General features: G+C 35.3%; 1 long non-coding RNA gene across 8 annotated transcripts; it reads left to right on the top strand.

The window, feature by feature from the left end:
- The first annotated feature begins 1,282 nt into the window (after positions 1-1,282).
- On the top strand, positions 1,283-18,969 carry LOC138686841 (uncharacterized). Of its 8 annotated transcripts, none has more exons than XR_011326152.1 (4): positions 1,283-1,893; positions 3,524-3,591; positions 13,291-13,352; positions 18,906-18,969. It is a non-coding gene; the product is annotated as an uncharacterized lncRNA (long non-coding RNA). The 8 variants fall into 8 exon arrangements; XR_011326161.1 differs by lacking the exon at positions 18,906-18,969 and adding an exon at positions 15,536-16,179; XR_011326155.1 differs by lacking the exon at positions 18,906-18,969 and adding an exon at positions 13,470-16,179.
- Positions 18,970-27,355: the final 8,386 nt, after the last annotated feature.

Raw genomic sequence — 27,355 nt, 5'->3', positions numbered from 1 at the left:
GACAATCCTGAGACAAAAGCAAATTCAAGGTCATTTTATTGTATTTTAATTCATCATTGTTCAATGATGTGGGAATTAATTTTAGTATAACTATTATTTTTCTAAATTTAGTAAGAGAGTGTTTAATAAAGATGCTTAATAGGGACCTAAAATACTTGTTCACTGATAAGTCCTTAACTACTTGCATTACGTTTATTAATCCAGTTATTTTCAGTGGTGGATGGCAGCCAGAAGGAAAAAGATTTCCTCTTCTTGGCTCTGTTCCACTCTGCCAGTTCTATTTCCATCTGCACCATTTTATCATGCCCTTTAATAAGCATAGTTCTGCTCAATCATATCACCTCTTTGACATCTGATGTTGCAAGAGTGTGGTTCAGTGAGGTGGCCAACAATAACGTCCAGAAGGCAAAGAGAAAACCTCAACAAAACCACCAGATTTTTTTTTTTTCTTCTGTATATCTCTTGATGACATTATGCCATTTACCTTACCATGTTCCATTCTTTTAAGAGCATTTCTTAATTTATCTGTCTTTCTTACTCATATATGCAAATCAATGAGCTTTCTTATACCACCCATACAATATTTCTAACCTATCACAAATTTCAGAAAGCAAAAGACTAAATACTGCAGTGACTTATGGCATAGAAAAATGCAATAAATTAATTAGGCTAGCAGTTTTTTCTTGCAAGTTCTTTAAGTTGAGTGTATGCAGGCATCTAAACATGAAATTCTTTTTATTCATATTTGTACATGCACACATGCACAAAACCCAAACCAACCAACAAAAGGAAACAAAAAACCAAACAAATCTGTCTTCCAGATAACACAAGTCCAGTGCCTGAAAAACCTGGAGGCCAAAAATCTTGTAACCTTGGCAACCTTGGTAGGTGCCTTGTAAACAGTAGACTTTCTAGGAAATAGTTTGTTTTTACAAAGCACTAAATTTAATCTATACAAGACAAGTGTTTAATCTATATAAGACAAGTGTTTAAAATAAAATCAAGTATTTCTAAATGGTTCTGACTTGTACCTCAGCTTGTCATAAAATTTGTCTTTTATATATGAAGTTTTGTAGACACATTCTCACACAGAACTGTACCTTTGGAAACAGGTAAAACTACACAAGCTGGCAGAGCTACGTTAAAGAATAAGTGGACTATCCATAAGGTCATAAAGAATCATTAAGGAGTTATTCCTTGAAAAAATGGTGTACAAGGCTCATGAATTGAACACACCATGGATTCACTTTTGTTCTACAAAATGGATTGCCAAGAAGTTTGACAGTCCTAAAAAAGGGATGTGTTGGTATTGAAGTCATCCAGAAACACCATAATAGCTCTTTCTCAGAGCTGAAAGAGTCTGCAAACCTTCCAGCTGAATGTAATGACGAGCCCATTGACAAGATGACATTCATTTGAGCAGCAGGCAGCGATAGATGGATAGATAAGTCAGACAGATTCCTTCAGCTGACACAGTCTAAATATGCAGTTGTAATCAGTATTTCAGAACAGTATCTCTAATTTGACACTGATGCAGAGAGGTTTCTATGCAGGTTTCTAAAAATGGACTTTGTTGTCACATTGGCGTGTGTGTGTGTAAAACATGCTGTCACTCTCACAACCTCTAGTCCTGACTCTTGATGGAGCTCCACTTATTTTCAAGGCATTTATGAATAGACAAGAGAATGCAAAAACCACACTTGCAGATTTGTCCTGAAGTGAAGTGTCAAATTCAATGTGTGTTGAACTGTCTTTTTCAGGAGCATGAACAAGGCAAAGCAACCAGCAGAAGAAACTTTAGTCTTTCTGATACTGGGTATGAAAAAGAAGAATCTTTCACTACAGGCTTTTTGTTACTTTGTTCTCACTGAATTTCAAAGGAGGGCTTTGGAGGTAAGAGGGGGAGGAAATTTTACTTTTGTCAGTCTAAAGAACCTATGAACATTTATAATGGTGGTATATTCTGTGTTTTTCTTTATGGAAAAACAGCTACATTAGTCAAATGTTTTTGCCTCAGTAGGTAACATTTTGATGAGTTCCAGTAACAGATAGTTGGATGGAGAGCAACTGTATAAATATGAAGCATAAATATTACTTTAAAACTACAAGGAAGAGTAAAATTAGACATTACTGTATTAAGAAATTAAAATCAGCAGATAGGGTAGTTTTTAAAAGATTTCTTTTGATAGTATTTTCAATTATTTAGTGTTCCTGTGGATGTACTAACAAGAGTTTTAAAGTTCCAGCATTCAGTCTAACAAAGAATTGGATGCAAATGTTGCTAGGCAGTTATAGAAAAATTGTGGAATCTGTGATTTGAGCAACTGCATCAAAAACTGATTCTAGCAGTGACACTTAATAGAAATGTATCCTATTAGTCATATGTTCAACCAAACAACATTAATTTAGAGTATTAAATTCTCTAGAACTGTTCACAAATAATGTTAGTTTCAGTCCTGGGATTAGATCTGCCACATGCTAAATATCATAGCAGAAAGCAGTGTCTTTCATATACAGGAGTGCCTCAACCCCAACTTGTCTGTAAGTATGGGGTTTGAGAATGAATTGTAGCTAAATGGGAGACCACTTAAGAGTTCCAGGTATTGCAGTAATTTGCCTGTGGACATCCAGTGACAAATGAAGACATCATCAGAAAAAACAGTCAGACAAAGCAAGAATTTCTGAAGAGAGAAAAATAGTGAAACTGATAAAGCAAATTGTGTTTGCAAATGTCTTAGATTTTATGATAACATTTTGATTTTAAACAATAAAAATAAATTGATTGTATATGAAATTGTTTTTATGTCTAAAGTCATGATAAAGAACAAACATAAAGCTTCAAGTTGTCATTTGTGACTATACATTTTCAGCAAATGTGAAAGCATTATTAGTGGAAGCCCAGACCTGACACTTTTTAAATGAGCTATTTTTATTGGAGGCAAAATCCAGTGGACGACCTGTCGCTACAGTAATAACACATAGCCTCTTCCTATCCTCTCATTGCTAGAGAACAAAGCAGACACATCATTGTCACATCTATATCTCAGGTGCAAACATATGCTACAATTAATAGTATTTCATGCACATGCTAAATAAGTTAACACTATGCAGTAGTCTGTCAGTTATAGTTTAACGATATATAGCTTAATGGTTTAATGTGCAAAGGTGGTAGGTTTTTTTAAAGGCTGAATAGGTAAGCAGGTGCAGTGAAACTCTGTCACTGAAGCAAAGATATGATTAGGTACTCTCTGAAGACCCCAGCCAGGTGGAGTTTTGTGGTTGTTCTGCTGACAAGTTTTTCTTAAAGTGGGGACATCAAAACCACTCAAATTATTTTAAGTTCTAAACAATTAAGCAAAAGCTAGAACAAAAAGCTTTAAAACTGGAAGACGGAGATCTGTCGGTGAGAGAGGGAATGTAATATTAAAGAAATTTATGCGTGAATCTGCCTGCTGTGTCCTTATTCATTGAGCCCTGTTCACTGGTTCTGTCCTTAATTCAACAACCTTTTGTGTTCCCCTAGATTGTAATAATCTTTATCCAGCTTCTTGACATTCCTGGAAAAAGTGTCTTTCTTCTGTTACTCTGCAGGTATGTGCACCTGTATTACTTGCTGTATTTCTCCTGTTTCTACCTGCCTGAACACTATAGTCCTGAAGGTACCCTCACTTAAGCATTCTCATTTGCTTTTTCTAAGAAATTATATTCCCTCTATTCCTAAGGTTCCAAGAAAACCACAAAACCATATTCCTTTTTCAAACCTTTTTAAAATGACAAAATAGTAAATATATTAATCTGATGGGTGAAAAATGGGATAGAAACCCCTTGAAGAAGATGATTTGTATGTTAAGGAAACCAAAGGCACAGATATAGATACTCTAAGTCACTGTATTTGAGAATGCGTGATTCCATTTACATCAGGGTCATGAACTGAAAGTGGAAATATTGATTTGTAGTGAAGATTACAAGTATATTGAAAATATTAATGAAGTTTTATGTAACAATACATCTTTAAATATTTTTAAGTACAGTTGGTATTCAACCTCGTTTTAATCGTAAGATGTTATGAACTTTGGTCCAAATTCATTAGTAAGCTCAACTGCTTTGAGTTACTTTGTTTTTGCAAAACAACTGCAGTTTGTCAATGATTCGGAAATGTATCAGAATTTTTTTCCTGTGATTCATGACAGAATTACTACCTCTTCAGTTTTCATTATGTGAACTAAACTTTTTAAAGCAAAACTTTTCAGCCCAGTTCTGGAGTCTGAATTCAATATAATTTGTGTTCTCAAGGCAGGATCTCAACTGAAATAGTAGAATTGCACTTCATGATGGTTCAGACTAGCATCTGAGAATCTGAAGCTGCAGTTGAACAAGACTCATAAGTACTTATAAAAATAGCCTCAGTGTTAGCAGTGAAAAATTGCAGTAGCAATTACAGCATGCTTACTGATAACAATGCAGTTGCTCTAGCAATTTTTAAGTTACCGCAAACTTTATCAACTCCATGCTTTGTTTTTTGGGTTGTTTTTTTTTTTTTGTAAGAAGTTTTTGTAAGTTTAGAAAAAAAAGAAGTGGTGACCCTCTTTATGGAGTTAGTCACCTAAATGTTCCTTTGGTACTTATCTGAGGATTTCAGCAGTGAAAAGAACTAATGAATGTTGTGCAACAATAGGGGTGTGCAAAGACAGGAGAATACTAGAAGCAACTTTTATTTTGAGAATATCTTTAGCTGAAAAAAGGCTTGTTCTTTTAATGTGGAATGGCAGATACTTGAAATGGGAATTAGAAGGCTGATACTCTTAAAGTGGAGTGGAATTCCCATTACCTGAGTGAACACTTCTGTATATTCTGTAACAGGGTGTAGTTAAATAGAATTGGAAGAATAGAATAGAATTGGCTAGATAATAAAAAGTTCCTGTGTGCTACTGATTGGTACCAATGTACTTTGTACTTCTGAATAGCTCTCTTAGTGACTTAAAAACCCAGGAAAAATGAAGAGGAAATTAACTTAGATAATTTTCTTCAATTTTAGGTACCCTTGTGGGTCTGATCTGACAGATGCAATCAGATTGTCTCTGGAACAAATAAGTGGCAAATTTATGAACAGTATCTGTCAACATCCTGTATGAACAATGATTAATAACTGACAGATATAGTATGTGTGTGAACTGTTTGTTGTTTTATAATAGATTTTTCTGTAATACCTCTGTCTTAAATAAAATGTACTGTTATTTCTGAAAGCTGTTTGGCCACTGGTTAAATTCCCTCATTTTTCCTGAGATAAAGGGGAAGCCCAGGTGTTAAACTGAATTCATACTTGCTGAAATAATCACAATAGATTGTGAGAGCATTATACCTCTAAAATGCTGCTCTGAAGAGCAGCTCTCAAGTTACTGCCCCAAGAAAAATGAAGACTGGAGGCCTAAGACCTACAGGCATTCTCCAGAGAAGGTCAGTCTGTCAGAGATGCAGTTAACCCTGTTCAGCTAACAGGTACAAAAAGTAATCCTTATTTCTATTGCTCCTGAAGATAATAATTTTATGTTCCATACAGTACCTCCTTTAAAACCAAAGTGATTGACATTAATGATATTTTTAGTGTCTAATACTTTATTAATGAATTTAGACAGAATTATTTTTGTCAAAAATTAATATATACTTTAGTGTGTCATTTATGGATCACCCTTCTAATGTGCCAGAATTTAGCAAATGTTATGCTGTATTCTGAATTTCCCTCCCCAGAATATATTTAAAATTAGCTTCTCATCCTTTCCTTTACTATACTTAGTGCACCTGAGTGTCCATATCTGGTAACCTGAACAAATTCAATTTAAGAGAGACTTGTTTTACAACTCTTTTATAGATGGAATAGGCAACATTCTCAGTTCTTAATGTGTCTTCCTCCTTTAGTTCAAACTCAGCATAAAAAATGATATATTTTACCCTATTAATATGAATATCTGGTTCTTGGTTTGCTATTTTAAAATTCATTTTCTTTCAGTTCTTTTTAGCTTCTTAAGTTATTGATAGATCAGTGCCTTCTTCATTCTTCTTTGTCAGCCATGTATATTTTTGCCAAAACTCTAATCTTTTTGCACTTGCCTTGCATTTGTACATCTCTAAGAGTTGACAAGTTTTAGTCTGTACAGTTAAAGCACTTCTGTTTGTCACGTTTTCTGAACCACTTAAAACCCACTGTACTAGTGCTGAAACTTTGGAAATTTGTTTTTCTTCATCATTTGCATGGGAAATGTGTACAAGGACCTCAAAACAAAAACTGGTTCACCAACAGATCTCAAAATACTGTTGTTAATGAATCTTATTTATCAGAGAGTTAGTGCTAGAAATATTCCAAAGAACCATTTTTTAACTGATATGTTGGTTAAAGTACCAAAATCCAAGGCTGATTTAAAATCTAATAAACTTTGGCAGGATTCTTAATAATGTGTAGGACAGGTTATTGCTATAAAAGAACATCTGCATTGGCTGGTGAGGCTGCTAACAATCCAAAAAAATATACCAGTGCCAAACTAAACAAAATCACAGACTATGTCTTCACTTGACAGTCCTATGTCTTGAAAAAGAACGATACAGATAAGGATTTAGGAATCACAACAAAATCTCTTCGATTTGTACTGTCAGTACAAAAACTGAGGGAAAGGATAGATGGAGATGGAGATGCTGAGGAAGGAGAGAGAAAGCTATAGTGATCATCAGATACATATTTCTATATATGTAACAGCTTCAGGATATCCAATGACTTTTACTGTTCACACATGGAAAATGTGAAAACAGATAAAAGCATTTCAGCAGCCTAAACACTTCAGCCTTAGCTGGGGCTTGAGGAGATCAAATAAACCTTCTTATTGAAGAGAAAGTTGAGAAACAATTTGGTCTCTGTGTATACAAAAACACATAGAAAATGGTAATGGGAGGCTTTTCAGCCCTTTTGACTGAGGTATGAAAGAATGCAAGGATTGAAAGCCTGTTTCCTGGCTTTGAGGGTAATACAGCAGTGCAATAATACAGCAGGTGATACAATTAGCAGTGTTCAAAGTATTTTGAAAAAAATTAGCTGAATTTTCAAAAGATGTTCTCTAATACAGTTCTGGAAAAGTTCAGCAGCATTTTTGCATAATGGTTATTTCTGGCATAAGTTGGGAGTTTTGGAATCAGCATCTTATTCCCTTTTTGCATGCCTCAATGAACAGAATTGTCTGTGTGTGCAACATGCTTGTAACGGTTGCAGCTCTTAGTTAAAACAATTCCTATTTCAGCAAATCAGCTACTAGCCTCTGGGTTATATATCTTTTGTGTGTATGATGCACAATCAGCTTGATGTCATCTATTCTGCTCCTGTCAGATACTGGCCATGATAAAGTCAAGAAAAGGCAGATAAGTAATCAAAGATTGTTTGAAGAATGTTTTTCACATTGATGGCTGCCTAGTGTTTCTTGCTCACCTCCTTAGGGACATACTGACAGCTAAATTTAAGTCTGAGCAGTCTCTTCCCACCAATCCTGAGAAATTTTGAATAAATTCTCTTCTAAACTCCTTCTAGTCTCCATTCTCTTCCCCCTCTCCACAGTACAGACATGATTCAGCTCCTAGAATTACCTGGGTGTGTTCCAGCCAGCTGATCCCCTGCTATTGCAAAAGCTTCAGACATTTCGGCTTTACCTACTCTTGGAAAGTTGTACGTGGATAAGTTTTCTAAGAATGGATATACTTTGCTTTTCAGGATTCACATTTGGTTGAAAATAATCTAACTCTCAAAAGGAAAATGTTTTAATTATGTCATATATTTAGTCATCAGTACAATTTCTGTTAACATATTTTCTACCTTGTGATGTGGAGGTCAAATAAGAAGGAAACAATCTAGGATGCCACACAGAAACATAGAAACTTACAGTGGCATATACATTTCTAAGGAAAACCTTTTAGATAGGCAATATAATAAATTTCCAATCTACTGGCATATTTTGTACACAGAAATAACTTATGTCCCACTGATTTAATTCTTACATAGCAAAATGATGGCCAGACAGATCTTCTGGACTTCCCAGGCAAAGCAAAACTCCCACTGCTAAGGGAGGAATTTTCTTCAAATTAGTTTTTAGCCTTCAAGAAAAGGACAACATGCAGAGCCCTAAAATAAAGACAGCAAATCAAAACAATGGAAATAAATAAGAACAAATATACAGCAAGACATATCCTATATAATAATGTTAATCTGTCAGCTTTGTGTGGTGCTCAGTCTGTAAAACTACTCAATTATATTTGCAGTAAAATCCATTTCTACAGTTTTGGTATGATTCAGGTAAGTGAAGTGCTATTTAAATTCCCTTTCCCTGAATGTATGTAGGGTATTAGAAGAAACTGAATGAAAGCTTTGGTATTCATTTAAGACACTTAAATCATTCTACAGCTACAGTAAGAGAATAGCAAGGGATGGGGAATAATTTATTTACGAAAAAGTAGAATAATTTTTTTTATGATTTCTAAGGACAGTTTTTTCTTATTGAAGTTTGGTTCATTTAATTACAAACCTAGATGCTGAATTGAAGATGAGAGCTGGCTGATAGAATCACATCAAAGGAGTCCTTCAGAGGAAATAAGTTGTATGGTATGCTAGAAATGGAGCTGTCCACGTAGCATTTCAAAAATGGAAGGTCAGAAAAGAAGTTTGATGTATTGGATATAATAGAGAACAACAGTGACTTTTGGAAAGTTGGTAATATTACCTGACTGACACATAAAAGGTTTTTTTTTAGTTTGTTGACTGCAAGCTGCAGAAACAGAAGTGATTAAGGAAAACAGTGAGATGATGAAGTTGCAGTAACCATTGAGATGAGCAGATATGCTGTGCAACCCAGGAAAGAAGATAAGTCACATACTACACTTGAGAAAAAAAAAAAAAGACTCAGAAATAGACAAGATACAAAGAGATAAGATAATACTGCAAATTTCATCGATCGCACCATGTTGGTTGGTGTTCCTTTTCCTCTGTGACACTCTTGTGTTAGGTAAAATCTGATGTTACCGCTATGAAGACCTTTGGATACTTCAATCTTTCTTAATGTCCATTCTCTTGTATACCACATTCTGGAGATGAGAAATGTGTTTCTCTAAACAAAATGCCAACCCACAAAACTGGTTTTATTGCTCTTACTCAGAACTGTTTCCTAGATTCAGTTCACATAAATATGCTCATATTTGGGTCTGAGTGGAATTCAGATGATCAGTAAAACTGATGTTTCAGATGTTTAAAAATCCAATATCTTATTTTGAGTTTCGTTTTGTTTCCCCAAACTATTCACACCTTCCAGAAAATTCTTCTGATCTATGTTATTAAGTATTACCTCAAATGAACAAACTCAGAGTGTATGTAGTATTTATTAATATGAACAAGCATAATGCAAGTTACTAACAAAACCCACCTTATTTCATAGAAAGTGGAAAAAAATCCATACTCTCTCACATACTGCAAAATTCATGAAACATATTAATAGTAAAAACATTCACAAATACTATTCAAAGAAAATGTCAGACTACAGTTGTTCCTTCTTGCAATTTACATCTAACAACACAAAAATAGCAGTTGAAAACAAAGCTTCACAAGCACTGTACATAACTACCACATCAACTAATTTAAAAGTCTTTATTGTTCCATTATTTTTTCACTTTGACCAAGTATTATAGAAGTGTTTGATTTTACTGAACATAATGAGAATACTGTAAAAAGATCCAGATATAATGTGTTCTATTCTACATTAAATCCAAAGGTCAAAAGGTTTTTTTCTTACTAAACAAACCTCATCAGTGTAGTTTATTAATACAATTAGATGAAGTACATTCTCCAATTTCGGATATCAATTTACTCTTAGGCACTTTCTGCTTTACTTAATCAAATTGGGAGATTTTTTCCAGCTATATAATCAACATATAAATTAAATTGTAAAGAGCCTTAAAAAAAGAAAGTCAATTATTTTATCAGTTAATTTTTCCATAGGATCTAAATACAACAGTCTTTATTCAGAAAGGGGGAATGGGAAACACACTTTCGGTAATATATATTTTCATTGTATTTTTCCTTTCCAGAATATTGCTATCATTAACATTATAATGGCAAGCCAGTAAATTGGTATTTTCATTTTGAGACAAGGGGCTTATACTTATTCTGGGATGCTAGCATTTTAATGGGAAAAGATTATTTGATGTAAATGATAAACAGATCATTTAGTACTGCTAATGCTTTGCATTATGTGCTTCATTAATTGCATGTCCTATGTAGCTTACATTTAAGTTTACACAATTATGTCAAGCTCATTTATTTAGCTATATGTGCTGGCACAATATAGAGCTGCTATTTGTCTAATCTAAAATCCAAAGACCATTTACCATTCTCTTCAGCTTTCAATTTATAAACAATTAGAACAGCTACTGTATATGAGATTAATGCAGAAAAAAAAATCAACACTTGTATGACATTTTATCAAGGAAGTTCAAGAACAGTTCATTTAGAGTTTATTTCAAGAACTGTTGAAGGTTACTGATGAACACAATATATGAACTATTGATCTAACACCCACACAGTCTCTACAGGATAATTATGGGCAAATTTATTTACTAACATAAGACATTACTTTGCAGTCTGTTGGCTATACAGTGTATTTCCCTGAATAACAATATTATTTCGAAGAAAATTGCTGAAACTTCCCTTTAAAGTAGTAGTTATTTAAAGTATTATTACTCAATTAACTTAGAATTTAATCTATGTTTCTTCCATGGATCATTCTGCAGTCTTGAACTTGAAAATTTATTTAGTTTCTTGTTTACATTTTATATCTCTGAATCTGGAAATGTTACTTATCTCGCAGCTGTGAAACCCAATATCTGGGACAAAGAAGTTGAGTTTTTTTGTAAGACACATGCAGCTAACACTTAATGCTGTACTTGGGAGTAATAGGCATTACAAATACTATAATTTTATGCATATAATCCTATCTCTAAGATTCTGCATAATTCTGAAATAGTGCTTCTTAAAAGTAAGTACTCAAACAATGGGAAAATGATTTTGTCTTTTGCAGGTCATTACAATGGGAAGATATCAAAGGCTTCTGCTCTTTCCATTTTTAGGGAAGAGCTCTGAGTATAAGTTTCTCTTTATAATATCTTCTGGAGTCCCGGTGACTTTAGCTAGTGTTCTTACAGGCACAGTTATCAGCCTGATAATGCTGACAGAAATTGGAAAAGAATGTTAAAGACTGACAAGGATCTGGTGAACCATGAAGGTTCTCTACTATCAGTTGAGGAGGGTGAATATAATTAGCTAATGATCTTTTTTTTTACTTCTTTAAAATATTAAAATAGATATTATCTGGTTGTCAAAAATCAGATAGCTTTAATGAATATAGCAAAGAGACAAATGTGAAAAAATTGACACATTTCTTTCCCTGTATTTGTGGATATGAAGGAGAAAGAAAGAGTGATAAGAAGGCACCAAACATTTCCATTATGAACATAGTATTTTGAAGCAGTCATAGATAGCTTATCCGAAGAACACAAGCCTGTATAGCAAACTCAGGAACAGAACCACATCTTGTCTAACAATCTACATCTTAGAGAGTTAGTTTCTCCTTTTTCCAGGATATGAGTCTTAGAATTCTTGGAATTCTTAGAGACTTTTTTTTTCCCCTTATATGCCTCTGCAGTTTCCACACGATTCTTGCTTCACTGAGTGTTCAAAACAGATGAAACAAAATGTTGGCCTCATAAAAACAATTTTTTTAAAAAGCCATAACTAGCCCAAAATCATGCTACAGTTGCCTTCAGCTAACCTACAGCATTTTTCAGTTTGGTATCAAAGTCAAATTCAGAGAAGGTATTCAAGGGTCTGAAACAAGGTCACATTATTTCTGAAGCATCTAAGTTATCAGAATCTAAAAGGCTATCTTCTCTATGGTCATCTGAAATATACAATATAGTGTATCTTCTTATTGACACTGCACAGACACCTTGTATACGCTCATGCAATAGCTATGTTTTTGCTTCTGATTCTGCTCACTCCATATTTGTTTTTCTGTATGATCTTTTCATTGTTTGCTCTCTCCTTCTTTTTTACATCATTTTTGTAAAGAAACTTAGCCCATAACATTCAGACAAGTTTGAAGCGAAGCCAGAGAAGTTTACTTATCCAAATGAAGATACTTGTACTAAATTTCTATGAACTAATGTAGTTAATTGACTGAGACAGATATCAAAAGAGGAATACTGCAAATGATTATTCATTGACTATGTCAGGGAAGGATTAAGGCATTTCTGTGACCGAAAATGGATATTCTTGCTCCCTGTTGGTTTCTCCCATCTTCTGTGCTATGAGTGGTTTTCTCCCAGAAATATAGTAATTTTTTTTTTAATCTTTGGCCTGTTTCTGCACCATAATGTTAAAGACCATACCAATACTATACAAATTTAAATAACTTCTAACTCATAGTCTAGGATTATTCCTTTCTTCTAAAGATGTCGTTAAACATTTCAAGTGTTTGTTATCTAATTCTGAGTTAAACAATTTCCTGAATATGAAGAGGTAGGCAACATTTTCTGAAAAAATACTGCATGCCTTTGTAATAACCTGACAGTTTACTGATTTGCTGGTCTTAAGTCTATTGATCTTAAACTTACTACATAATATAGTTGTTTAAAAATAAGTGTGTAGAAATAATGTCTTTCTGGTATTCTTTAAAAAGTCCTTAAAATAGATGAATGTAATCTCATAATTTAATATCTCAGAAAACAACATTTTGACATTTCGCATCACCATTGGGAGTGACAAATTCCTTTCAGCTTGTTCATCATTTGTCTTTATTAATACTCATTGCTTTTGAAATGTCAGGAAAAGATTGGAAACAGGTCTTTATTCAAAATCACTTTTAATTGAGTAAATCTGTGAGTGCTTTGGTAGATGGAGAGAACATACATTAACGTGGCATTTGTACAACATAGTCCTATGGATATCTTTCAGTTTTACAGTAAGCTGAATTATTCTAGCAATAAAAGTACTTTCATTTCAAAGAAATGATGCTACAACACTGAAATTCAAAGTGTTAAGTAAGTTGAAAAATTTAGCATACGCAATAAGTATTTCTATATTATTTCAACAAACAAAGATAGGTTACTTATCAAAATAAGCCATATTGAAATGAAAATGGTAAGTTCAAGCAGCATGAGTTATTCAAGAAATCTAGTTTCTCACTGTTACTTCCAATATTTACTTGTTTTTGAAAGCATTTTCACCATGGAGATGAGATTCTGAATGCTGATTTTCATATTTAAAAGTCAAAGTGCAGGTAAGTGAATAAAGACTACATTTCTTCTACTTCTTGTCTGCATGTGTATTTGCATGATGGATACATTGAAATATTTTTACAGCTGACATACCTTACCTTTCTCCCCTTTTCTCTCAGTCCTTATCAACTGCTTGGCTGGGACAGAGCTCTCCATCATGTTCTAAGGGTAGATCACACAATTGTTTTCTTTACACATTTTCTTTCACCATTGTTAAGCTGCTGAACTAGTCATTTTATTAATTTTCATTTTTCAAGATTCTGGCCAGGATTTTCTGACAGGCAACCTATTCATTTCTTACTTTGACTTTTCTTTTAAACTAGTCTATCCTGGTGGCTTGCAAGACTATCATAGGGCTGAATATTCATCAGCGTATTTTAAATCTTGTGTCAGTTTTAAGCTCAGGTTTTCAGTTTGGATCGCAATGACCTCTGCTTCTCTTCCCAGCAGAGTACACCTTGCAAACATGTCCTTATCTGTGTAGATTTCAGAATCAAAGCTGAAAAAAAGGAGACTCAGTGACTGCTTCCAGAATACCTGTTTTCCAAGCCCATGCATCTGCAACCCCTTCTGCAGCCAATTCTGCCACCTCCCCCCAATCATTTATTTTATCAGTAATACCCAATCGATACCAGTAATACCCTAAAACTAATAAATCCCAACATTCTTAAGACACAGATAAGTTTGTTCCTTATCAGAGCATGAAGTTATCTGGGTTCAGAGCAACCTTCTACTAAAGACTCGATATATGTAAATAGCAGTTTAACCATAAAGAGGGAAAGGAAGTAGGAGAGTGAAACCCTGCTTGCCTAAGGATACAGGTGGTTGCTTGGGAAGACTAAGCCCTAAATTCCAATCCCAGGATCTGTTCAGAATCAATTATGCAAATTACTCCCATTGAGGTGATCTGCCAGTTTGTGTTAAGGGAAGGAAAAATATCACCATAGTTAGGTATTACTCTATTTTAAATGTGATTCAAGGACTAATTTCACACTTGTTGTGGTTTAACCCCAGCCAGCAGCTAAGCATCATGCAGCGCTTGCTCACCCCCCCCCCCCCAGTGGGATGGGGGAGGGAATAGGAAGGAAAAAGGTAAAACTCATGGCTTAGAGATAAGAACCATTTAGTAGAACAGAAAGGAAGAAATTAATAATGATAATTTTAACAATAATAAAATGACAATAATAATAAAAGGATTGGAATATACAAAACAACTGATGCACAATGCAATTGCTCACCACTCACTGACAAATGCCCAGTTAGTTCCCGAGCAATAATCCTGCCCCAGGCCAACTCCCCCCCCAGTTTATATACTGGGCATGATGTCACATGGTATGGAATACCCTTTTGGCCAGTTTGGGTCAGCTGTCCTGGCTGTGTCCCCTCCCAGTTTCTTGGGCCCCTGCAGCCTTCTCACTGTCTGGGCATGAGAAGCTGAAAAATCCTTAGTCTAAACATACCTTAGCAACAACTGAAAACATCAGTGTGTTATCAACATTCCTCTCATACTAAACCCAAGACATAACACTATACCAGCTACTAGAAAGAAAATTAACTCTATCCCAGCTGAAACCAGGACAAGCTTCAAGGAGTAAAGAATATCAGCCCAGGTCCTGTCATTAGCTTTCACCAAAGGTGCTCCAATTTTATCAAACTGGAGAGTTTGCGAGCTCTGATAGGCGTTCCACTCATGCTGGTCACAGCCCACTGGTGCCCAGGAGAGCTCAAAGGGCCTCACTTGGGACCGCTATTTAAAGGTTCGCAAGATGGTTGACTTTGGTCAGCGTAATTCCATTCTGGCCATAATTCTTGTCAGGCAACCACAAAAGTGAGTCACTATCCAAGCAGCAGGAGTTTCAGGTATGGTTCCAGGCAACAGGAGTTTCAGGTGCAATTAGGGGTTGCCTAATTATCCTGACTCACTGTACCATAGCCAGGACAAAAAAGTACTGGGCTGTGCCTACTCACTGTACAAGAACACAATGTTGGGTGGTCCTGGCATTGCAATGTGGCCCAGGGAGGGGGGTTCTGCACGACCAAAATATGTTATATGTTGTGTGTTGCATGTTGTATCTCATATGTTATATATTATTATATTTTATATATTACTATATATTATATATTATATATTTATTATATATTGAAAGGCTACAATAAGGTCTCCCCAGAGCATTCTCTTCTCCAGGCTGAACAACCCCAACTCTTTCAGTCTGTCTTCATGTGAGAGGTAATCTAATCAATTTCATGGCCCTTCTCTGGACCCACTCCAACAGGTTCATGTCTTTCTTCTGCTGGGGGCCCCAGAGCTGGATGCAGTACTCCAGATGGTGTCTCATAAGAATGGAGTAGAGGGAGAGAATCACCTCCCTCAGCCTGATGGCCACACTGCTTTTTATGCAGCTGTGCTGTGTTTTGATGGGATAGAGTTAATTTTCTTCACGGTAGCTATTATGAGGCTATGTTTGGATTTGTGCTCAAAACAGTGTTGATAATTTAGTTGATGTTTTAATTATTGCTGAGCAGTGCTTACACAGAGTCAAGGCCTTTTCTGCTTCTCACCCCACCAGCGAGTAGGCTGGGGGTGCATAAAAAGTTGGGAGGGGTCATGGCTGGGACAGCTAACCCAAACTGACCAAAAGGATATTCCAGACCATATGATGTCATGCTCTGCATATAAAGCTGGGGAAGGGAGAAGGAATTGGGGAATGTTCAGGGTTATGGCATTTGTCTTCCTAAGTAACAATTACACGTGATGGAGCCCTGCTTTCCTAGAGATGGCTGAAGACCTGCCTGCTGATGGGAAGTAGTGAGTGAATTCCTTGGTTTGCTTTGCTTACGTGTGCGGCTTTTTGCTTTACCTATTAAACTGTCTTTATCTCAAATTAAGAGTTTTCTCATTTTTACTCTTCTCATTTTCTTCCCCATCCCATTGGGGGGGGAGTGAGCAAGTGGTTGTGTGCTGCTTAGCTGCCAGCTGAGGTTAAACCACGACAGTAGCCCAGGATATGATTAACTTTCTGGGCTGCAAGGGTACATTTCCAGCTCATATCTAGTTTTTCATCTACCAACATCCCTAAGCCCTTCTCTGCAGGGCTGCTCTCAATCCATTTATCACTGTCTGTATGGATACTGGTGGTTTCCCTGCACTTGGCCTTGCTGAACTTCATGAGGTTCACATTGGCTCGCCTCTCAAGCCTGTCAAGGTCCCACTGGATGGCATCCCTTCCCTCTAGCTTATCAACTGCGACACTCAGCTCAGTGTCATCCACAAACTTTCTGAGGGTGCACTTAATCCCACTATATCACTGAGGAACACATTGACCAGTACCAGTCCTGATGATACAGACCCCTGAGAGACACTACTTGTTACTGATCTCCTCTGGACATAGAGCCATGGACTGTAACTCTTTAGATGCAGCTATCTGGCTATTTCCTTATCCATTGAAAAGTGCATCTATCAAAACCATGTCCCCCCAATTTAGAAACAAGGTTGTTGTGTGGGACTATGTCAAATTCCTTACAAAAGTCAAGGTAGATTGTGTCATTTGCTCTTCCCTTGTTTACCAATGCAGTCACTCCATGGTAGAAGGGCGCTAGATTAGCCAGGCACAATTTGCCCTTTTTGAAGCCATGTTGGCTGTCTGTAATCATTTCCCTGTCACCCCTATGACTTGACATAGCTTCCAGGAGGATCTGCTCCATGATCTCGCTGGGCATAGAGCTGAGGCTCACTAGTCAATCTTTCTACTTCAGTGAAAGTGACACAAATCTCGAGTTGCTCTTTATTTATCTTGGCTTCTATTTACATGTATTGTAACTACAAAAATAAAATGTCATTTTCACTATTCATTCACTATAGGTTTTTTATATAGCTTACTCTAACCTTATGCAGTTTGCTTTTCAGTTTTATCTAAACTTTTCAGAATAAGTTAGTCCATACATTTTTCCCCTCAGTCAATATGTATGAGTTGTTTTGGATAGTGACTTAGCTTTAACATTCATTGCAAGTTCCATAAACGGGAATGTGACAACTACGTGTTTTATGGAAATTTTTTTTAGTAGTCTGAAGTTGATGAGATTTTATTCAAGTCACACAACTTCTATGAAAGCACAAGAAGAGTGATCTAAATAGAATTTCTGTCTCTTTGGGTAACAAAAATACATGACATTACAAAGACTTTTCAAAGGTGAAAACCTATCCAGAATTTTCAAAACTAAAATAAAAGGAGGAAAGCTATAATAGTTTAATATAATTGAATTATTATCTAGGTATTTTAAAGACATTTCTGTTAAGAATGTGCCATAACCTTTTTGGATTTTAATTTCATAAGGTCACAGAAAACTCAGTCCAGGAAAAACAAGTTTTCCAAACTGCAGAAAATGAAACAATCAAACAATAAACCCCCAAATCACTCCACACCACTGTTTCCATTTATACATGCTTGGCTGCATGCAAATCAATAGAAATCAAAACAACACAGAACACAAATGGCTTTTAAATTTTGTTCTTTCTTTTATGTAGACACTTTTCAACATACACAATACTATCATCCTTAAAAATAATTTTAAATGCATGCAAAATTATTTCTAATAAGGGTATATAAATTCTACTAGTAAATGAGACATTAACAATTCTTTTTATTTTTATAGTCCTTTTTTTACTAATTTTGAAAATTATAATACTTAGATTAATTTTAACCTAGAAATAAAAAAAGGTTTCTAGAAAATCCTTTGATAAAATTTAAGAATAAACAATCTGCAGAGTAATGCAAATGAACAAAGGTTTAAAGTTTAAGATCAGAATTTTATCCAGATTTAACTGATATTACCACATGGATGCCCACAGCAGATAAAAAGATATATTTACAGTCATATACAAATATCATATACATGCATCTATGTTTATATCATATAGATCCATAACCATGACCAGGTATATCTGCAATAGCTTAAGCAAGTGTGGCAAAATGGTTTGTTCCTTTTAACCCATTTCAGTAATAGCACAGTTTAAGCAGAAATAGTTCACTTAACATGATATTTTTTTCCCAAATCTTCCATTTTATTCTTCAATATTGTATTAAAAATGGTTAGGTTTTTCAGTAGTGTTTTTAAAAAAATGTATTAGATAGTCAAAGTTGGTTTTAAATAGTTTGCTTTCTTGAATTTTCAGGCTATCATCTTCAGTCAAGTGCATGGATTTGATTACTTCTTATTGTGTGTGTGGGGGGGGTTGTTGCTGTTTGGTTTTTTTGTTGTTTTGTTTTGGTTTTGTTTTTTGTTACTTGTAAAATAAGTGATGCAATGGTCATTTATCTAAATAGAGTTTTCAGGAATTTATTTAAATAAAGGTTTTTACATGCTTAACTGTAGGCACAAGAGGAAATTAATCATTATTTAATAAAATATTTAGGCCTTTGTTCATCTCACCCAACTTAGTGAAGTGCTCAGTTAGGGACATAGTTAAATTAGTCTGCAGTCAAGGAAAACATGTCTCCCATGTGATTCAACACAAGCAAGACTGGAGTCATCCTCTGATAGCCTTTCTTTACTTGCAGAAATAACATTCCCTGGTGCTTGCAGAGGAAGCCTATTATGACTATGTTCTACATACAGATATGGGTATGCTTTCACTTACTACACTTGAAGCCTACTGCTCACCTCCATTGTCTTCATTTTTATGACTTTTGATATCAACTACTTACAGTGTCTGTCAAGGGATGCTGGAAGAAATCCCAGTGTACATGCTGCTCTTTCCTGACATGAAGGATGAGCATCACTGGTGTGCTTCCTAGCAGCCAGAGCTCTCTGTACTGTAGGTAAATCTGAGAGGCATCATCAGGCCCAGTAACAGCACTTGTATGCTTGTATTCACAGAAAGGTGAATTTTTAAGGATTTCCAACACTTTAAGAAAAGCTAAGTCAGAGGCATTCCTGAGCTTAATGCACTTCTGTGTAAGACATGTCTGGTAAAATGAGCTTGGTCTGCCGATGCTCTGAGCAGAAAGGACACAAATTACCTCCTAGTCAAATGTAGTGTGATAATAGTAGTACTAGTACTATGCCAAACACAGACTATAATCCCCTAAAATCTCAGAGCGGGAATGATTCAGGTTTGCATCAGACTAATATGTCCTAACAGCTTTAGTTGGCTCAGAGCACAGACCAAGCAAGGCTGTGTCTTTTAGCAATGTACCATGTCAGCTAAAAATAGTCACATCCTGAAATGCTTTGATAGTGAGGCCTTAGTGCATGCTAAATGGTATGAGATTATGAGATTCTTCATCAAAGGTCACTATGGAAATATGAAGTAGCATTGCTTTTTGTTAATTTGTGTTAATATTGAACTCAAATATGGATGTGTTGGAGTATTACCCTACATTCTTTTACTGCTGATGAGGTTTTGTCTCGGTGTACACTGAACGTGCCAAATAATCATTGGTTATTTTATTTTATATACATATTTCTAACTAGTAAGCCTATAGCCAGGATTAGTAGAATTTCTTTCATGAAGTTCAAAGCTTAGTATACACACATTAGGGTGCCTAGGCACTTATAGAATAGCAAGCACATTCCACAAGTAATGAGAACACCTCTTAATTCAGCTGAAGCCAAAGCCACAAGTGAGTTATAAATGTATTTGTTCTCCAGTTAAATCGATTCCATGCAGTGCTGCAAGTGCTTATTATGTATTCTGTTTATTCCACAAGGAGGAAAATAATAGTTCTTTTCCTGTTCTGTTAAAATACCACAGTACAAGGCAGCTTATTTGGTATCATTTTAACTATACCAATTTCACTTCCAATCAGCTTCTGTGTGATGCTTACAGTGATCTCTAGGCTGGTGCTGGATTGTTGATTTCTATTAAGAAATAAGAAAGAAGCATCAGTTCACATGCCATGAACACCATTTTACTATGTAGACAGCTGGTTTTTTTTTTCCAAAAAGAAATCTGAATATGGATTTCTTAGAAGCATGCATATTAGTTAGTGATGTGTATCACTGAGACAAGATTCAGGATCTTGTATAAAATTACTTTTTTTGTCAGTGCAGTTCTCAGTTGATAGAGTCCAAAGATAGCATATGCTTCTTCTACCAGAAAGGGTATTAATAGGCTTTCAGATTGCTTAGGGAGTCTATATTGCAATTCCCTTAGACACTAGAATAACTTGACTTAGCAAAGAAAAAACACTTTTGGATGCTGTTTCTTCAGAAGCAGATGAGAGAAGTAGAACTGATGATAAATTTACTGCGCTGTGATGTAAAACCATGATTCAGAGAAACCTTAGAGGGCTACTCTACAAATGGACCATTGGTTGCAAAGATGCGTCTGCTAGTTATAATGCAAAATAGAACAGAAACAAGCAATGTAGAATTCATTCCTTCTTTCCTTCACATTCTACACATCCTTATCAACTAATTAATGACTTGAATAAATGTTACAAAAAGGAAGGAAAGAAAAAAAAAAGAAACTATACATTTTACTTTAAAAATAAAGAACCTCAAGTGGATCTGAATAGGCTTAGGCCTATTAACAGGCTTTGACAGAAACACAGCAAATATTGGAACACAAAATTGAGAATTAGGTTATAGATAATAAAACAAACTCTACTTTGAAAAGCTAGCGAGGACCACTCTAATTAGACACACTTCTCATTATTTCTTACCAATACTTACCTTGAAAAATTATAAAGAAGTTTCTAAAGTTGCAAAAAACCTTTTGAAATCCAAGTAATCAATCAGTTTCGATATTTCTCAGCCCACTTTCTGCCATAGGACTCTTCACCATCTATCATGTCTGTCATACCAAATGCTTGGCTGGAACATTCAGTGTATTTGACCACCAATAAAAAAATGACAGTGATGCACAAAACTGGCAAGCTTATCAGCAAGGTTGAATTCCCCTCATAACAAATGCTCCTCCTGCCACATTTAGATTTTCTTTGTCAAAATTTTATTTTAATTCACTCACTGAGTAGGGAGCAGTTTCTTTTCAACTTAGACTTCTAATGTTACATAATATTTAATAACATTCTGCTATATCATTATAATAATTTCAGAAACTGCACATGCATTTTTACATGGCACAATTAAATGACTTGTCCCCTCATATAATAAGGCAAAAGGAATCTCATTACCTTTAGTGACAGAAAAATAAAATAACCTGGCATAGTCAGGCACAGTAAGGGAAAGAGGCAGTACTTGTGAGAGGATAAACATGCCATCTTATTTAGAGATGAATAGTTGAAGTAGGGCTCATACAATTTCTGAAAGAAAGGTCTAGAATATAAAGTTATGTTTTTCTATGAATGGAAATATTTCTACAGAAGACTGCAGTGCAGAGCAGGAAAAAAACCCCAAGAAGTAATTAATTCTTTATTCTCTTGCTTTTCAGAAAAGAAAAAAAAAATGCATCCATGTTTATAAGAGGATGTGACTTTAGACACTGCTTGAATGAATTACATCAACACAGTTATGTTAATATGGAGCCTGTTACATAATTTCCCCCCCTCCAGAATCTATGCTTAACAAGATCCTTATATACTTAGACTTTGCTGTTTGTCAGCCTATATGAACTCCAAATCATTGTTGGGAAATTCTTCATGCACTAACATGCTTTTCATTGAAGTCCTGCATATAAAAATTAAAGCTGAGTTAAGAACCCATGGAAAAGACAACAGAAATAACTGAGAAAGAAGAAATCTTGTGTTAGAATTGGCCCAGAACATGCTGTGTTAAAGGAATTTGCACAATATTTTATTGAACATAGTGTCAGAAAAAAAATCAGTAACGTTAATTAGAAGCCTAGGGCAGATTCAAAACATGCAGTGTTCATAGAATCAAAGAATCATAGAATGGGTTGGGTTGGAAGGGACCTTAAAGATCACCTAGTTCCACCCCCCCTGCCATGGACAGGGACACATTCCACCAGACCAGGTTACTCAAAGCCCCATCCAACCTGGCTCGAATGTGTTCTTTTGTAAGTGTTGGTTAACAATGTAGTAAGACATGATCAGATATCACTAGATATTAGCACTAACTGTTTGCAGATTCCATACAAAAAAATACATGGATATCAACATTTTTGATTATCACATGTATCTGATATATGATAATTCCCCTTTTGGGAAAAATACTGTACCTGGGTGCTAAACCAGCAACATGCCTATGAATGTAACTACTCCTGTGACTAAGGTAAAGCATCTGCTTGATTAACCTCAAAGATTAAGTCTTTTTTTTTTCTTTTTATTTGAATGTCCTTCAGTAAAAATGTCATTCAGGATTTCATTTGTAAATATCATTATTTTGTTTAAAAATCCCCTCAAAGATTTACTGGAAGGTACAAATGAAGACAAGGAGGGGGGGCAAGCAAGTGATGGAGAAAAAGGGGAGTGAAAAGAAAGATTCATATGTGGATTTACCTGCACTATGATGTCTAAAATTTTCACTGGGATTATAAGAGGAAACTTGCATTACAGTTCCTGCTTATGTTAGTATAAATTAGTTAATTATTAATTGGAGTAGTAACTGCATTTCCCTGCTATAAGTTGTCTTGCCATACTTGCCTTTTCCTCATTCAGGAGGGGCCATAATTCAAAGGAAAAAACCCTAGTATTATTACGCTGCCTTGTACCTACTGAATTCTCTGGCTGCATTCAGCACCTGTATCAATTCATACGTGTGTGTGAAGTACTTGCTCTGCTCTTTCTCCCTAGTGGGTAAAGGCTATTTTCACTTTCCTATTGGTTAAACCAAACAAGCTAAATAGCAGGGAGTGTGTGATAAGAAAAATTCATCCTCAGCTGTTATGCCTAATATCTTCATAAATCTTCTCTCCTGGTTTAGCTCTCATTACTGAGCAAAAGAGATAACAATATATCGCTTTGGGAGGTTTTTAGAGCATTTCTCTACTAGTCCATCTAATTTAAAGTGACTTTATGCTACAAGCAATGTGTAAGCAAATCCCTTCTGTTACACTAAGCACTGTAAACTGTGGTACATGATAAAAATGGTAAAATAAACAGGTCACCATCTGAAAACTCAACAGTCACTGCAGTGTCTCTGAAATACTTCTGTTTCATTTTAACAAAGAAGTAACTGTGCCAGCTATGTGGCAGCTGACGATATTTTAATGATGACCACTGCAACCTCAGAAATACTTTAAACAAAATCTTCAGAAAGGACTACTGACTACCTAGTTCATTTTAACGAACACCATAATCATACTATAAACTGCAACGCTTCTTAAGCAGAAGTGTTTTATAACATCATTGTCATGAAAAAGAAAATCATGGGTGCCATGAAAAACACTTTCACTGACACATGATGCCCACATTCATCAAATGCTTGCCTTACTCTAGACAATTGATATGAACTATTAGGAGACAAGATACTTCCAAGCTGGATGGAGTGAGTGGCTATGTGTACAATAGCAAGTAGTGTACATAAATGGGAATGGGTTTAAAGATTAAAACAGTTGGGCTGAAGACCTGAAATCCACACTGTACATATTGAAGGCACTTCTGACTTTGGATTATCTTTAGTTGGGTCCCATAGGCATAATGAATGTTGAAACCTGGAATGCATTAGCTCCTCCGAAGCAAATGTTGTAGCTTACCTTCATCTGAAAGGGAGCCAGTTCATGCACACTGAAACTGCTTCACAGTGCAAAGCTAAGCACAGTATGTGGGGACTACTGGGAGTTTCACTTTAGAAGTGCACTGCTGGCCTTCATTCAATTATCTGTGTAGAAGTATCCACGAAGGCCATTCCTATGTTTCTGAGCTATATTTATATACTTTTAAGTTTCACTGGATATAAAGATCTGTCTGCACCTCTCAACTATTTGGCTATTGCAACAATGGGTTTATTCCTTTATTGTTTTTTATGTCATGATACTATTTCCGTCTGAACAGACTGAGTGTACGCAAAATGCAAAATGCTGAAATACTGCACAGTCACAATGAAAGCAATCTGTATTTTTTTGCAGTTACTTTGCCTTGGTTCTGTAACCACTAGAAATGTTGGTAATGGAAACTCCAACCATTGACTGTTAGTACAGGTTTAGTTTGCTCCATAACTCAGACCATTACCAGGGCAGCCTTCCTAAGAGAATATGTCAAAGTTACAAGACCAGGTTTTTCATCTGAGGTGCATGTCAGTTTTGTTGATCGTTCAAAGTACTTCTCATTCACCAGATCTTCAAAAGGAAGTCTATTTGATGCATCAATACTCTATGAGCACAGGGTGACTCATACATTGCAACAGCTGTTTCATAATAACTTCTTTTCTTCTTAAGCAGATGTGAAGATGTTACATACAGGTGACATGTTCATTTGATTCCATGAAAGCATAAAAAATCCCAAAGCTCAAAAAAAATTGTCTTTAAGTATTTAACTTCTTCTGTTTCCCAGAATCTGTCAGTTACATTTCAAGCTTCTATTTTTTAACTTTTTTTTAATCACCTTCAGTATGGTTGGAACATTTATGTGTTGTTGAGAATTTGATTTAATCCTTATAATTTCTGGGAAAGACACCAACAGACAACCTTGGAGTTGCATGTTTTAATCATAACATTATATAACATATGTTTTATGACCTAGTATAAAAATCAAAGAACAGTTGAGACTGTTATGCATAATGTGCTACTGTACAAATGCATAACAAAAAGATGACTGATACCTCTAACAGCTACGTACAGAAAATAATTAAAAAATAGACCAGACTGATGTAATGTAAAACATACAGCAACATTTTAGAACAAACGTGCCCAAGCTCTATAATGATGTGAGGTGAGAACTACCTTGAATGAGGTAGGGTAAGGATTTCAGAAATGCCAGGGCCCATCAAGTAAAAAAAAGGAAATAATAGGATTGATAATTCATATCTGAAGATAAGGATCTCTTTCTGTGATTTTAGTAGCCATCCACATGCTTAAAGGAACAGCGCATAACAAAACCAACTTTATTTATTTATACTGCACAAGGAGAAAATACAGAGGGCTTGAACTCAGGATAAAATTACCTTACACTTGTTACATTGCTTGGAAGAATTTGCAGGGATTACAGTTGTTATGATGAAGGTATTTAATCTTTTTTTACATGCTGATTAAGTTAGTTTGAGAGGACGACAGTGTATATGAAATACAGTGGCGAGAGATACAGTTTTAGAGGGGTATTTTGAGAGTAGAACCACGTTTTACAAAGAGCAGATGACACTACTGTGCATATCTAGTTATTTTACAATGTATAGTCAAATTTTGCATGGGACAAACATACATATGTCTGGAAAATGTAAGGATATGCATAATTTTTCCTGTACCACAATTATTCTTGATTAAAAACAACAACAACAACAACAACGAAATTTGAAGTTATTTTTGTTTCTTTAGTGTGGACAAAGCAGAGGCATATGAAAATTATGGATTATAAATGGATTAATCTGGATACAGGTAATATAAGCTTGTCTCCAACCCAAATATGTATACTAAAATATTATAACCAAGAACAGTCTTTCATGTATTTTGTAATACTATAATGGCTTAGCCAGGAAATGTACATAAGTCTACGAGCAATATGGTCATGAGAGAGGCAGACAAAGATGCACTTAGTTGCATGTAGGAGGCATATGAGTAACCAAAATTGCAAGAATATATACATATATACATACATACTTATATACATATATACCTGTGTGTGTATCACACATACATGTTCAGTTGCAATGCTGGTACAAACAGACATATTAAGCAAGACAATACTTATAACTGCTATTTAATGTCAGTGACCTCTGCTACTGTTTTAGAGTCCTTAGTAGTCAGTATGCCAGAGAAAGATTGCAATGTCCGAAGTCTAGTTTAGCTTGCTACTTCCTTGTCCATGGCACGTTCATTCCTTATTATCCATGCTAGGGATATGAGGCATCCAAATTGGAACTCTTTCTGTGAAACAGAAGGATGTTATGTCTTTGACAAGAAAAGTCTCTTCTGCTCGCATACATCAGGATTATGGTCCTCTTTCTCCACATGAAAAATAAAGTAGGATCATATAGCTTGGGAGACTGGCTATTCATTGCCAGACAATGGGAGTAGAAATAGCAAATTAAAAATATAGCTAATATTACATAATCATTTTGCTTCCACTTATTTTATGTATTTTCTAAACCAAACACTTTTAGTGAACAGTGGTAAACACATAGCTGCTGCAGGAGATGCAATAAATACACATAGCAATGCTTAACAGTCCTTCTAATTCAACATTTCTGATAATTTCAAAAAACAAGGTTACAAAGGTAGAAGATGTGGGAAATTAAATTCAAATCTGATGCAGCATAACCAAAGTCAGATTTTTTCTCAGAAAAATCATGAATCTACTAATCCTTGGGTATTTTTTGTTCTTAAAATATCTTCAGTGAGGTTTTAAATTATAATTTGCATAACAGCATTGTCTTAGCCAAAACTGAATCAGGGCCTTGCTTTTCAGGCATCATACATAATAATAAGCAACTTTTGTAATGAAGATCTGATAATCTAAAGAGACAGGCTGGTAGGAGGAATAAAATTACTCCCATTTTTCTGATGAGGACTTTGGGCACCAACACATCAAGTACCTCAGTCAGAATCACATTCAGAAGTTGGAAAAAGTGTCAGAATCTGAAGTCTCCTCTTTCTGACTCACACTTCTGTCCCTAAGATAACGTTATTTTTCTCAAATTATCTATGATTTAATACTTTGTATTAGGCCTTAAATGTTTCAGTTTCAGCTTCACATATTGGTCAGACTCTTTGATGTTACTGTTGTAAGTCATTTGTTTATGGGGTATACTGCTATGGAAGCCTTTCATAAGTACTTCATAGATATACTTCAGACATAAAGAATGCAAAGACACAAAGAGAAAAGAAATAAAACCATGGAATCATTTTTCTGTAACTTCTGAGAGACTTTGGTATAAACTATAGTACAAGTGATTACCTGTGGCAAAGATTTTAGTACGGACAAACACAAAATTG

Source organism: Haliaeetus albicilla, chromosome 1, assembly GCF_947461875.1.
Source record: "Haliaeetus albicilla chromosome 1, bHalAlb1.1, whole genome shotgun sequence".
In the NCBI taxonomy this organism is placed as follows: domain Eukaryota; kingdom Metazoa; phylum Chordata; class Aves; order Accipitriformes; family Accipitridae; genus Haliaeetus; species Haliaeetus albicilla.
The sequence above is the reverse complement of the archived record's forward strand: the minus strand, read 5'-3'. Positions and strand labels throughout refer to the sequence as shown.